The sequence below is a fragment of the Lutra lutra genome, chromosome 6, assembly GCF_902655055.1.
Source record: "Lutra lutra chromosome 6, mLutLut1.2, whole genome shotgun sequence".
NCBI classification, from domain to species: domain Eukaryota; kingdom Metazoa; phylum Chordata; class Mammalia; order Carnivora; family Mustelidae; genus Lutra; species Lutra lutra.
This window is the reverse complement of record NC_062283.1, coordinates 132743656-132756739: the sequence shown is the minus strand read 5'-3', so window position 1 is coordinate 132756739 and position 13084 is coordinate 132743656. Positions and strand designations below refer to the sequence as shown.

Below are 13084 nucleotides of genomic sequence, written 5' to 3'. Positions count from 1 at the left end.
TGTAATGATACCTCGTTGTTTTAATTTTTGTTTCTAAGGACTACGGTTACTGGACATCTTTTCATGTGATTATTTGCCATTCACATATCTACTCTAGTGAAGTTTTTCTATTTAATAATCTTTTGCCCACACACAAAAAAAGATTTCAGTTGTTTTTCTTCTGTCTAGCACCCTCCTGGCCTCCCCACCTGCCCCAGATTCCATTCCTTGGCCCTGTTCTCTTTTTCTCTGTGTTCTTTGGAAATCTGGCTTCTTACGCTTAAACTTTCTAAACTCTCAGCGCAGGCCCAGGCATTTCCTTACTGTTTATGTAGAACTATGAATCTCTATTATCTTACATGGGAATTCTTTGTGCTTCCATCCTTTCTACAGTTCTCCTTATATCCCATGTGGGATAAATTTAATAGTTTCTCTGGCTCTCTCTTGTGAGCTGACTAGAGTAGTTTATAGTTAATCCCTTATTCTCCTCTTAAGCACTCTTAAGATTTACAGAACGAATATTATGCTGTCCCCCTTTTTAAACTTCGTCGTTCTACCCAGAAGATGCTATCTTAGCTTTCTTGGGTGTGTAAGCTTCTACATGACACAGATTGGTTGGTTGTCTTTCCCAGCCAAAACAACATGAGCAACAGATTGAGCAGAGGCAGATATGAGAACCCAGCTTTCTCTTAGTAAGCCAGACATTAGAGAGATTTACAAAAATGTAAAACAGTTTCTATCTTTGTACCAATTTTTTTCTTCGGAAAAACGAAATGTTACTCATGTTAACGTGTAATAGGTTTACTATTTTTTTTAAAGATTTTATTTATTTATTTGACAGAGAGATCACAAGCAGGCAGAGAGGCAGGCAGAGAGAGAGGAGGAAGCAGGCTCCCTGCTGAGCAGAGAGCCCGACTCCGACTCCGAGATCATGACCTGAGCCGAAGGCAGCGGCTTAACCCACTGAGCCACCCAGGCGCCCCTAGGTTTACTATTTTTAATGAATGAAAATGTTAATACTTTATTTCTCAGTTTTAATTTCTAATATGGTAAATATTGATCAACATTACCCAGATAAGCAAAATTCTTTGGGGTCCTCCATAACTTTTAAGAGGGAAAAATAGTCCTGAGACCAAAAGTTTTGAGAACTGCAATAGCCAGTGTTTATTAAGCACTTATTACAGGCCAAAGTACTTCACATGTTTTAACTAATTTAATTCTCAAAACAGCCCTGTTACATAGGCGCTGCTATTACCTCTACTTTACTAATGAGGAAAGTAAGCCAGAGAGGTATTGAATAACCTCTCCAAGTTCAAATAGTAAATAGAGAATCTGGGACTCAACTAGTCTGGTCCTTTTCAAAATTTCAACCTCTTAACATTCTTCTTTTCAGCACAAAGTTAGTCATGAATTCCTATGATTTCTTCCTTTAAAATATTTTCAATTCTCTCTTTCCTTACCGTCACATCTTAATCCTGGTCCTCCTTCTTTCTTAGAGGTAATAGCTTCTAGCTATGTTATTTGTCAGCCATTGTCAGATTTATAGCCAAATGTACAGTTTTTCTCATTTCTTTCCTCCTCTCCATAATCTGTATAGTTTGCTCTTATGCACTACTTGAAGCCATACTGTCCTTTCCTCTTTTTTTTTTAATATAATTTTATATAGCACTTATCCTCCACCTTGAAGACTCAAATTACATATGTATGAGTCTGCTTAAAGTTGTTGCGTGGGTTACTAATGTTTTGATCTCCTCTCCCTTCCCCTCCAGGATTATTTTGTGCCTCATTTTGGGTAATTTCCGTTGCTGCTCTCAAATTCTTAATCCTTCATTCTGGCTTTTTTTTTTTTTTTTTTTTGTAAGACTTTTTTTTTTTTTTTTTTAAGATTTTATTTATTTGACAGAGGTCACAAGTAGGCAGAGAGGCGGACAGAGAGAGAGGAGAAAGCAGGCTCCCTGCTGAGCAGAGAGCCCGATGTGGGGCTTGATCCCAGGACTCTGAGATCATGACCTGAGCCAAAGGCAGAGACTTAAACCCCTGGGCCATCCAGGCACCCCCATTCTGGCATTTAAAAAAAAAAGATTTTAAAAAAGATTTTATTTGAGAGAGAGTGAGCAAGCAGAGAGAGAGAGAGAAGGAGCATGGGGTGGGGCAGAGGGAGAGGGAGAAGCAGACTCCCTGCTGAGCAGGGAGCCTGTTGTGGGGCTTGATCCTGGGACTCCAGAATCTAGAGCTGGGCCACCGCAAGCCACCGAGGCACCCATGGCATTTCTAATGTACTTTTAATTCCATCTATTGTATTTTTCACCTCAAACATTTATTTTTCATCTCTAGTAAGATGAAAATTTTTATTCACCTTTTTTTATATTGTCTACATCTCTGCTTAACATGTCCAAGCATTCCTCCACTTTTTTCAACATACAGATTATAAGAATTATCTTGATATTTTTGCTGCCCCCAACATTTATCAGTTGTTGGCTTGTTTCTGCTGCTGCTGTTTCTTCTCATTATGGGCTATATTTTTCTATTTCCATGTCTGATAATTTTTTTTATCAGATGCCAGACATTATGAATTTAATTAATTTAACCTTGCGTTTAGGATATTTTGCATTTCTAGAAATACTCTATTTTATTCTGGGACACTTACTTGGAAATTGTTTGACACTTTCAATGCTATTCTTATGCTTGTCCAGGTGGAAACAGAATGAACTTTATCCAGGGCGCATTTTGCTCCATTACTGAGGTAATAACTTATGATTATTCTGCCCGATGTCCTGTGAAGTGTGAGATTTTTTTCCCATTCTGGATGAAACAAATTCTTCCTGCCACTGTCTGACCCCTGAAATTGGTCCCTCTGCTCCTTTTAGTTCTTCTCTCGCTTCGGGTAGATTACTCACAAGCTTGTGCTGATGTTACTCAGTAAAGTCTTCAGGGGGCCCTCTCCAGATCTATTCTATCTTTCTACGACTGTCTCCTCGGTGGTACTCTACTGGACATATTCTAGCAAGCTTGGACTCCTGCTTCCTCAACTCAGGGAGATTGCTGAGCTCTACCTGACTTCTTTCCCTCTCTGCTCCTTGGAAGCACTCTCTAAGCAGGGAGCTATCATAAGAGGGCTCATTTTGTTTCCTTCTGTCAGGGATTACTCTCCTATACTAGCTAATGTCTAATGTCTGTTTCTTTCTTTCTTTTTTTTTTTTTTTCCTGTTGTTGTTGTTTCAGGCAGGAGGGTAAATCCGTTCCCTATTAATCCATGTAGACTAGAATCCCTGTCTATTCATTTTTTTAAAATTCAGCTCAAATATTAACTCCTCTCCAAATGTCTCATAATCCATTTTCTAGGCAGGAATCATTTAACTGCAAAGAACAGAAGCCCTTTCACAGAAGCTCTAATAAAAAGGAGATTTATTATTATAATACAGAGAAATCTCTCAGATCTTCACTGCATGGTACAGACAGGTCTGTCTTCTCTTCCATTCTCTCCTCTGCACACCAGTCTTCTCAGGCTTCTTTCCACCTGCCTTTCACTCTCACTTGCCATGGTATTAACTCTAGCTTTAACTCAACATGACCTTTCAGCTCTGGTCCTTACACTGTGTAATTAGATTATCTATTTATGTAAATGGCCAAGGAGCCAGAAAATTAGTATTAATCTTGGGTAAACAGAGTTCAGTAGTGAATGACCATGATTAATATTACTATTACAGTTTTTTAAATGAAAAGAAATTTTGAAGTAAGTATTTTTGTGAGAAATACCAACTTACAAATTCTAACTAGGAAGTTAGTCTCAAATAACATTCAGTAAACACAATGTTTGTAACAAGATAGCTCAGACATTTTGCTTATGTTTTTTATTAAATAATAGGATTCAGCTACAGACATTTTCGGATCATATATTATGTACTAGACACTGTCCAAGACGAGGGATACAAAGGCGCTTATACTTTTATAAAACCCAGAGAACCAAATCCAGCCCCACCACCTGTTTTTCTAAATAAAGTTTTATTGGATCACAGCCCCCTCCATTCATTTCTGTATTATCAACAAGTGACTCTATGGCCCACAAAACCTAAAAATTTGCTATTTGTCCTATTAGGGAAAAAGTCGGCCAACCTGTGGTATTAGGTGATTGTAAATATTTTCTAATATCAAATGTTTGATTTCTTTTTGCAGTGTCAAGACCTTCTTTATCAGGTCTCAGACTTTAACTAGAATGAATATTTAGAAGAAGTTAAATTATTTTCCCAAAGTGCTAACATTAGACATTAGAAGTTCTTGGTTTCTCCTCCCCTCCCTTTTTTAAAGAAGTTCTTGGTTTCATTCATGAAGACCATAGTATTGTTTTGTCTCAATTAATTTCTGGTTGGATTTGAAATATCTCACATCTGGGTTTACTGGTAATTCAGAACACCTGTGGTATGGTATTTGGCAAAAGGTTAAAGGCCAAGTTGCAACCTTCTACATAATAATCTTTTGCCAAGCCATAGTGTTTTCTGTAATTTTAGCAATAAAAAAAGATTTTTTTTTTCCTCTCTTGTATTAAAAGAAAAAGTAATATGCTTTGAGATGGTTGGTATAGTTGAAAATTAACTTGTTTTCAAATATGAAAAACAGAAACTTAGGGAATACTATCTAAGTTTAAATGTGCTTGTGAGGTTAGTAATCAGTATGTAGTTGCTTTGTAGTAATCAGTATGGTTGTCATTAGTTAAGATAAAGAAATCTTATACAGATTTGCATGAAGTTATTCATCCTTCATGCCTCTGCTACTATAAAATAGATCTGTTACTCATTTTTAGTATGTGCTTCTTTAAAATGCTATAGCTGTTGATCTCAATATCAAATACTGGATTCTCCTCCTGCTCCACAGTTGGAAATTCCCACTGAAGAGAATGTAAGAGTCCCTTTGATTTGGGGAATTTTTAAAACTAGGTTAACCATTCATCCCAGTTTGCTTGGGATGTTCTGAATTTATACTAGTGTAATTATTAATAGTGCCCCCCCTTTATTCTGAAAAATCCCAGTGGAGGTGATAAATTAAGTGCTCACCCTGCTTATAACCATGTTGACCATTGAGCAGCTGGATATCTTTTGAAATTTAGCATTTAACCAGCTTCTGCATTTATTCTGATTTTAAATTTCACATGAGAGTTGCTGATTGATAACTGCAAGACAACATAGTTGTTAAAGTGAAATTTAACTTGTATGCAGGCTTATCTGATAGTAAGAACCTAGATTATGTGTGTCTCTAAGGCTCAAAATAATTTGAATCCCTACTGCTAAAAATGAACTTATTATGTAGTGTTTAGGGATTCCTCAGTCTCTTTTCCAATCTGCTTCTCTAGGCTTTTCTTTTCTCATTTTCTCTCTCTTTATCATGAACACTATTTTTCTACCCCACTCATATACACTTGGATTTTCCTGAATATATCTTACACTTATTTCTAACTCCCATACCTTTCTCATGTTATTCCGTTTTTTTCCCCCTTGTTCTACCTTTTTCCTATCTATGCCTATTAAATACCTGCCCATCCTTTTAAAGTCCAGTGGAAATATCACTTCTATGAAACCTTTTTGCCACACTTCCATTTGAATTCTCTTTTCTCTAGGCTCCCTAAGCATTTTGTTTCCATCTCTGTTATGTCTTATATGAAACGTGGTGCCCCAACCCTATCCCCAGCTAAAGATGGGGCAAGAGACTATATTTAATTCATTTTAAAAATCACATTACCAGGGTGCTTGGGTGGCTCGGTTGGTTAATCGAGTAATCCTCTGCCTTAGGCTTGGGTTATGATCCTGGGGTCCTGGGATCTAGCCCCTGAGTTGTGCTCCCTGAGCTCAGTGAGGAGTCTGCTTCTCCCTCTCCTTCTGTCCCTCCCCACCACTCATGTTCTCTTTCTCTCTCTCTCAAATAAATAAAATCTTTTTAAAAATAAGTAAAATCACATTACCTATGCAAAACCATTTATATACTAGGTGTTCAGTAAAAATGTATGTTTGATTGTTGGCTTATTCTCCTTATTACTTTGGAACAACTAGGCCAGAAAATATTTTTAAAAGATACTTTCTTTGTAAGCTTTGTAAGGGTACTTTTAGTAATCCAATTTCTAAATTTATTTACTACCTTTAATTGTCTTTATTTTATCTGCATTCCTGTTAACACCTTTTTTTTTTCTTCAGATAGAAGTATATTCTTATTGACACTTTAACTGGAAGCAAAAGTTTCTATTTTTCCTTCCCTTCCAAGGCATTTTGCCGTGTTCCAAGAGCTTTTTATGTTCTTTTCCCATTGCCATCTTATTATCTTCAGTTAATTCTTAAAGATGATGAATTGATCAGTTGCCCGACTACCTACATTAGTTCTCTGGATTAATCATTGCTTTCCACAGATCTCCTTTATTTTGGCCACTATATTTTTAGAGAAGAAGTAGGATGAAAAGTATTAAGGAGTTCAGGAAAGTATATCTTAAACATTAACCTACTTTGTACAGTTTTTCTAATGGCGCACAAGAAGAATGAGCAGGTGACATCACATCCCTGTCATTTCTTTTTCTTTCAAATAAGTCGAATTTCATTAGACTTGTGGTCTAGCTCTTCGGGCATGAAATCTTGGCTATATCAAAAATTTTTATTTTGTTTGGATGAAAAAAGAAGTTCACAGGAATTTTTGGAACCTAAAACCAAAAGGTGAAACCAGGTGCTAAACAGCTGTCTTTGCCATAGCTGTTAATCAAACCATCATTTGTCCTTGGTGTGGTGACTGGGAATTGGGAAGTTTTGTTATAGAATTGTATTCAGTGCTCTGATTCATCTTAAACCTTTCATTTTCTTCACTCCAAATCATAATAAGCATTTTATTTCACATAAATGAAATCATTCATTTACATTTCATTTTTACATTTCATTTCATGAAGGGCCTTCATATAAATTATGAGCTAAGGATTGTGACTTGTAAATGAAATACGATAAGTCAGTTGGTCTCATCTACCTTATTTTTGTTATAGACTAAGTTCTCAGGTCATCATATATACGGTAGATTGATTAAGTCTGAAGTTAATCTGTTTTCAACTTAGGAAAATTAGGATAATAACCCCTAACTTGTAGGAGCATTTCAAATAAATACAGTATCTACAGATGCTCAGTACTTAAAGGTACGCTTTATATTTCACCATGTTCTTGTGAGATGGATGTTTTAGAATACATGAGAATTCTAGAAACCTATTATAGGGGAACCTCACATTGGGACCTACGTTAAATAAAACAGATCCATAGATTTGTTTATACTTTTGAAGAAGAGAACTCAAATTCTCTGTTACTTCCTCCACTACTTCATCTTCAGGAAGTTCATCTAGATTGGGCCAAGACACAGGGTATGCATGTTTGGGCAGTAGGGGAGATGGTGGGACAACCTATTCTAATGGCAATTTCACTCTCGGTGTTCTACTTTTTGGCCCTTCAGTCTATGGCAATGACTTAAGGTCACCTTGAATGATGCTACCATAAACTTTCATCGTGAAATGAAATGAAATGAAATGAAATGAAATGTAGTAGCATTTCATAGTATAGGCAAATTACAGAAAAGTACAGAATTACTAAATTATGGTTTGAGGAGGAGTTTAAAGATTATAGGTTGAAGAAAAACTTGTCTTTTATGTTATGTTTTAAAGAGAGAGAGATTGATATATTTTCTTTTTTTTTTTTAATTTTATTTATTTATTTGACAGAGAGAAATCACAAGTAAGCAGAGAGGCAGGCAGAGAGAGAGGAGGAAGCAGGCTCCCTGCTGAGCAGAAAGCCCGATGTGGGGCTTGAACCCAGGACCTGGGATCATGACCTGAGCCGAAGGCAGCGGCTTAACCCACTGAGCCACCCAGGCGCCCGAGATTGATATATTTTCTAACTAGGGAATTAGAATTGGATGATTTGACAGACCTGAGGAGAGACTCAAAAGGGTAAAAATTGCCTAGAAAGGCTAGAATAAGGAGAGTACTCTTCTTGGTAGTTTATAAGTTTAATAAACTGAAGAAATTAATGAATAATGTATAAATTACTTTCATTGAAGACTGGTTATAATGTTTAATTATGTAGATGTTTAAGAGATATTTAAGAAATGCCAGGTAAATTTGAAATCAGCATTGGCAGAAGTAAGGATTAGGAGGGAATATGAATTTACAGATTATGGAAGAAATGTCAATGTTAACTATAGATATTCTTAAAGATTTAAAAATATTTGCATTTGATTTAATAACATTTTAATTTTAGATATTTTTCATTTCCTACTAAGAACTCACTGGAAAGTATCACAGTGGTGATTTTGAGAAATATTATTACATCTGTGATGTGATTATATGTAGGTAGTTCCTTATACATCACTAAATTTTTATGGTTAAAATATATCCTTGGAGTTTTTGTTATTTTTATTATTTATCTGTTTATTTTTAAAGATTTTAGAGAGTTCTTATGAATGAGTGGAAGGGGAGAGGAAAAGGGTGAGGGAGAGAATCTCAGATTCCCTGGGCTCCATCTCACAATCCTGATACCATGACCTAGCTGAAATCAAAAGTCAGGTGCTTAACCAGCTGAACCACCCAGGTGCCCCAGTTGTTATTTTTAAAATTTGGTGCTTTGGTAAAGTGAAAAGAACACCAAACTAAGAATCAAGAGTTTATAATACCTCTGGCTCTGAGGCCCTTGGAATTTTTCTCATCCTGTTAACTCTATGACTTTAGGCACTCTGAATATCTTATCTCATATATAAAATGGGTAAACAAATTGATTATCCATACAAGGAGTTACTATGGGACAACAAAAGGAATGAACTACTGATACATGTGACATCCTGGATGAACATTAAAATCGCAGTCCTAGGCAAAAGAATTCGGGCACAAAAAAGTATGCCATTTTTATGAAGTGCTAGACAAAACTGTTGTGAAAAATCAGAACAGTGACTGCCTTACAGGAGGTGGGGAGTGACTGAAAAGCAGCACAAGGGAATTTTGGAGGTGATGAAAATGGAAAATGTTCCAAAACCTAATAAAGATATATTTGTCAAAATTAATAAAGTGTAGTTAGTATTTGTGCATTTTATTATCTGAAAATTTTACCACTCCTCTCTGTGCCCACCCTAATCCCCCCACCCCGGAAAAGAACAGTAAACAAATACTGGGTGTCATTCTTGTACAAGGGCCATGCTAATCTTTGTATCATTCCAATTTTAGTATATGTGCTTTTCTCAATGGTAGTGGGTAGGAGTTCTGAAAGTAAGTACTTAGTTTTTTAGGATTTTGCAAACAAGTGAATACATTAAGGAAAATGGGAGCCAGGTTTCTCACTGTTGGCCAAAGAGAAAGAAGCATGGACATAGGGACAGTTAGAATGTCTCTAGGGTGTTGGGTTGGAATTGGGGGTTTGAGAATAATTTTCATTATATACAGAGAAGGATGGATGGATAGATAGAGAAATATAGGGTGTGTGTATGTTTATAAATATATAAATTTCCTAGTATGTGCTTAGAGGCTCTAGAAGTAATGATACCCCCATAGCAATGAGCATACTTTGCATCCAGATCTTGATTTCTAAACAGTATTCTTCACTAAAAGTAACCAAGAGTCCCTTGAGAAAACTCAGAAATGAACCTAGAACATCTCCTTGTTCCAGAAAATGAAAAAAAGTGTTCAAGGAATGATGGGAATACATAAAAAAGACATTAAATTCTGGTTTCCACTCAGACATGAAAGAAATTGGAAGTTGCCACTCTTGAGGTCCTTATATCAGGAACAAAGTTGAACAAACTAAAAAGCAACTGTTCTTCTTAGATCCATCAGAGAACTAAAATCACAGAGTAAACCGGTGCCTCCAAAACTGGAGAGACAGGCGAATACAAAGAATCACAGCTTGGTGGGAGCATAAACTGATGAAGCCAAGAACTGGTAGGATAACTTAACTGTAACTGATTACCTGCCAGAAGCTGTGTGGATTAGCTTGATAGTTAAAAACTTTTGCGGATCTAGTTTTAGGAGGGCTCTCACGCTCTTGTGAGTTTTTCTTCCACAGGCTCCACTGGGTTCTCAGTTAAGATTGGGAGGCAGGGGGATTTCCTATGTTTTAGTAAGAGGGGAATAGTAACCATTTCGAAATCAGCTCATAGCATTCTGTCCTCTCCCTCCCTAAAAGGAAAACTACCAGAGCCTAACCAACTTGGGGACACGCAACTTCCTCTCTAGCCTTGCTGTGTCATCTGTGGATTGGAAAAAAAAAAAAAAAAAAAGTCCAGGAGCACTTTCAAAAGCCATAGCCAGGGATACAGATCCACTGAAAGACTCAGACCTCATCATTGGATTATGGAGTACTTCCCCTCCTCCCACATTTTACCACCACATCAACAGGGCTCCTGTGTAATAATAAAGGATTAAAGATGAAGGAACTGCAAGGTTTGCACTTTGTTAAAGGAGTTTCTGGGAAGACCCAAGGACAGCAAGGATGTTTGAGGAAATTTTAGTTTTTGATACCCGTAGCTACAGTAGAGATAGTCTAACTTCTAGTCAGATATGGCAGAGATTTTGGAACTGTCAGACTGGGAAATCAGTATGCTAAAGGCTCTAATGGAAAAAGTGAACAACATGTAAGAACAGATGGGTAATGTAAGCAGAGGTTGAAATTCTAAGAATCAAAAGAAAATAATAGAAATCAAAAACACTGTAACAAGTAAAGAATGCCTTTGATAGGCACATCAGGAGAAGAGAGGAGGGAGCAAAAGAAATATTTGAAGTAATAATGGCTAAGAATTTTTAAAATTAATGACAGACTCCAAACCACCAATCCAGGAAGTGCAGAGGACACCGAAGATGACAAACACCAAATCTACACCTGGACCTATCATTTCCAAACTGCAGGAAACCAAAAACAAAGAGAAAATCTTGAAGGGAGCTAGAGGAGAAAAAAACACCTTACTTATACAGAAAGAAGGCTAGGAATTACATTGGACTTCCCTTCACAAACCATACACAAACCATAGAGATAGAAAGAAATGTTTAGTGTTGAGGGGCGCCTGGGTGGTTCAGTGGGTTAAAGCCTCTGCCTTCGGCTCAGGTCATGGTCTCAGGGTCCTGGGATCGAGCCCCGCATCAGGCTCTCTGCTCGGCCGGGAGCCTGCTTCCCTCTCTCTCTCTGCCTGCCTCTCTGCCTACTTGTGATCTCTCTCTCTCTCTCTGTCAAATAAATAAAATCTTAAAAAAAAAAAAAAAAGAAAGAAATGTTTAGTGTTGAAAGAAAAAAAAATCACCAACCTAGAATTCTGTATACATTGAACTTATCTTTCAAAAGTATAAGAACTGTTAACTTGCCTTGCAAGAAATGTTAAAATAAGTTCTTCAGAAAAAAAGGAAAGTTAGTGAAGGAATACATGAAGGTAAAATAAAACCTTTTATCTTTTTTTAAATTTTATTTTTAAATTTTTTAAAAAATATTCATTTGAGAAAGAGAGAGAACATGAGCAGGGGAGAGAGGCAGAGGGGAAAGCAGACTCTCCGCTGAGCAGGGAGCCCAATGTGGGGCTTGATCCCAGGACCCTTTACCAGACACTTTACCATCTGTGCCATCCAGGTGCCGCCCCCCGCCCCCCCCTTTTTAAGATTTTATTTATTTGACAGAGAGACAGTAAGAGAGGGAATACGAGCAGGGGGAGTGGAAGAGGGAGAAATAGGCCTCTCACTGAGCAGGGAGTCTGATGTGGGGCTTGATCCCAGGACTCTGGGATCATGACCCGAAGACTGAGCCACCCCCCAGGTGCTCCAAAACCTTTTATTTTCTGTCTTTAATGGATATAACAGATAATTTCAAAATAATAGGAACAACGTATTGAGTGATTTTAGCTTATAGATAAGTGAAATTTATTTATTTATTTATTTATTTAAGATAAGTGAAATTTGATAGCAATATCACAAGGGGTAGGAGAGAGGAATTTGGAATACTGCTTTAAGGTACTACCCATGAAGTGCAGTATAATGTTATTTGACAATGGATATAGATTAAATGTATACAGCAAACTCAAAAGCAACCACTAAAAAAAATTCAGTTTTCTCTTTTAATACTTTAAAGATGGTGCTCCATTGACTTCTGGTTTGCATTATTTTTGATAGGTTTGGCAGTATGGTGTTTTTTTTTTAAGATTTTATTTATTTATTTGACAGAGAGAGATCACAAGTAGGCAGAGAGGCAGGCAGAGAGAGAGACAGAGGAGGAAGCAGGCTCCCCGCTGAGCAGAGAGCCTGATGCGGGACTCAATCCCAGGACCCTGAGATCGACCTGAGCTGAAGGCAGAGGCTTAACCCACTGAGCCACCCAGGTGCCCCAGCAGTACGTTTTTGTCAAATATTTTGGAATTCTGATTTTCATGATTTATACCTGCTTTATTCAGGCCCCCATATACCCAACTTTATGCTTAGTAGAACTAAATGGCCATAGCAGTCTGATACTGTTGAGTAACTGAACATAAGAATTTTCATAAGAAAATTTCCATTTAATTCATATACAAAAGTTATATAGCATTTTTCAATGGGATGGTTTGAGGGGTAGGAGGAGGGTATGCTGCCTCTACTTTTGACAGAGCAAATATTAAGCGCATGTGGTAGGTCAGTTTTAGTTTATTGTCTTAATGTTTTATTGTCTGAAGAAACTTTCTTACATTGACAGTTCTTAATCATTATCTGTTTTTAGTAATGATCAATATAAGTAGAGCATCTCTCTGTAATTTGACAACTTATCTTAATGTGATTAAATGTCTAAAATAATATACTTAGCGCATCATTAAGTGGAAATAGAGATATATAAAGTGGTTTTAGGGACTAATGGTTATATTTCTCTCAATTTAGTCAGAATTTATGTGATGCAAATCAAATAATTCATTTTAGTGAATGCATTAACACTAATGGTATATTCAAAATTAGGTCTTCTCATTAGAGACCTCCAAAATAAAACAATGAGTATGTATGGGCTAAAAAATTATTTGAGGTTTATTCAGATACAGTTTACAATTTGCCTATTCATCCAAGTTGTTATCAGTACTTCATTCCCTTTAATGGCTGAATTAATATCCCATTGTATGGCTA

General features: G+C 36.8%; 1 protein-coding gene and 1 pseudogene across 3 annotated transcripts in view; one reads left to right on the top strand and one right to left on the bottom strand.

Moving 5' to 3' along the window:
• The window catches only part of REV3L (REV3 like, DNA directed polymerase zeta catalytic subunit), a 187496-nt gene that overhangs the window by 27890 nt on the left and 146522 nt on the right, over window positions 1-13084 (top strand). The window lies entirely within an intron of this gene.
• On the bottom strand, window positions 9121-9212 carry LOC125103424 (uncharacterized; annotated as a pseudogene).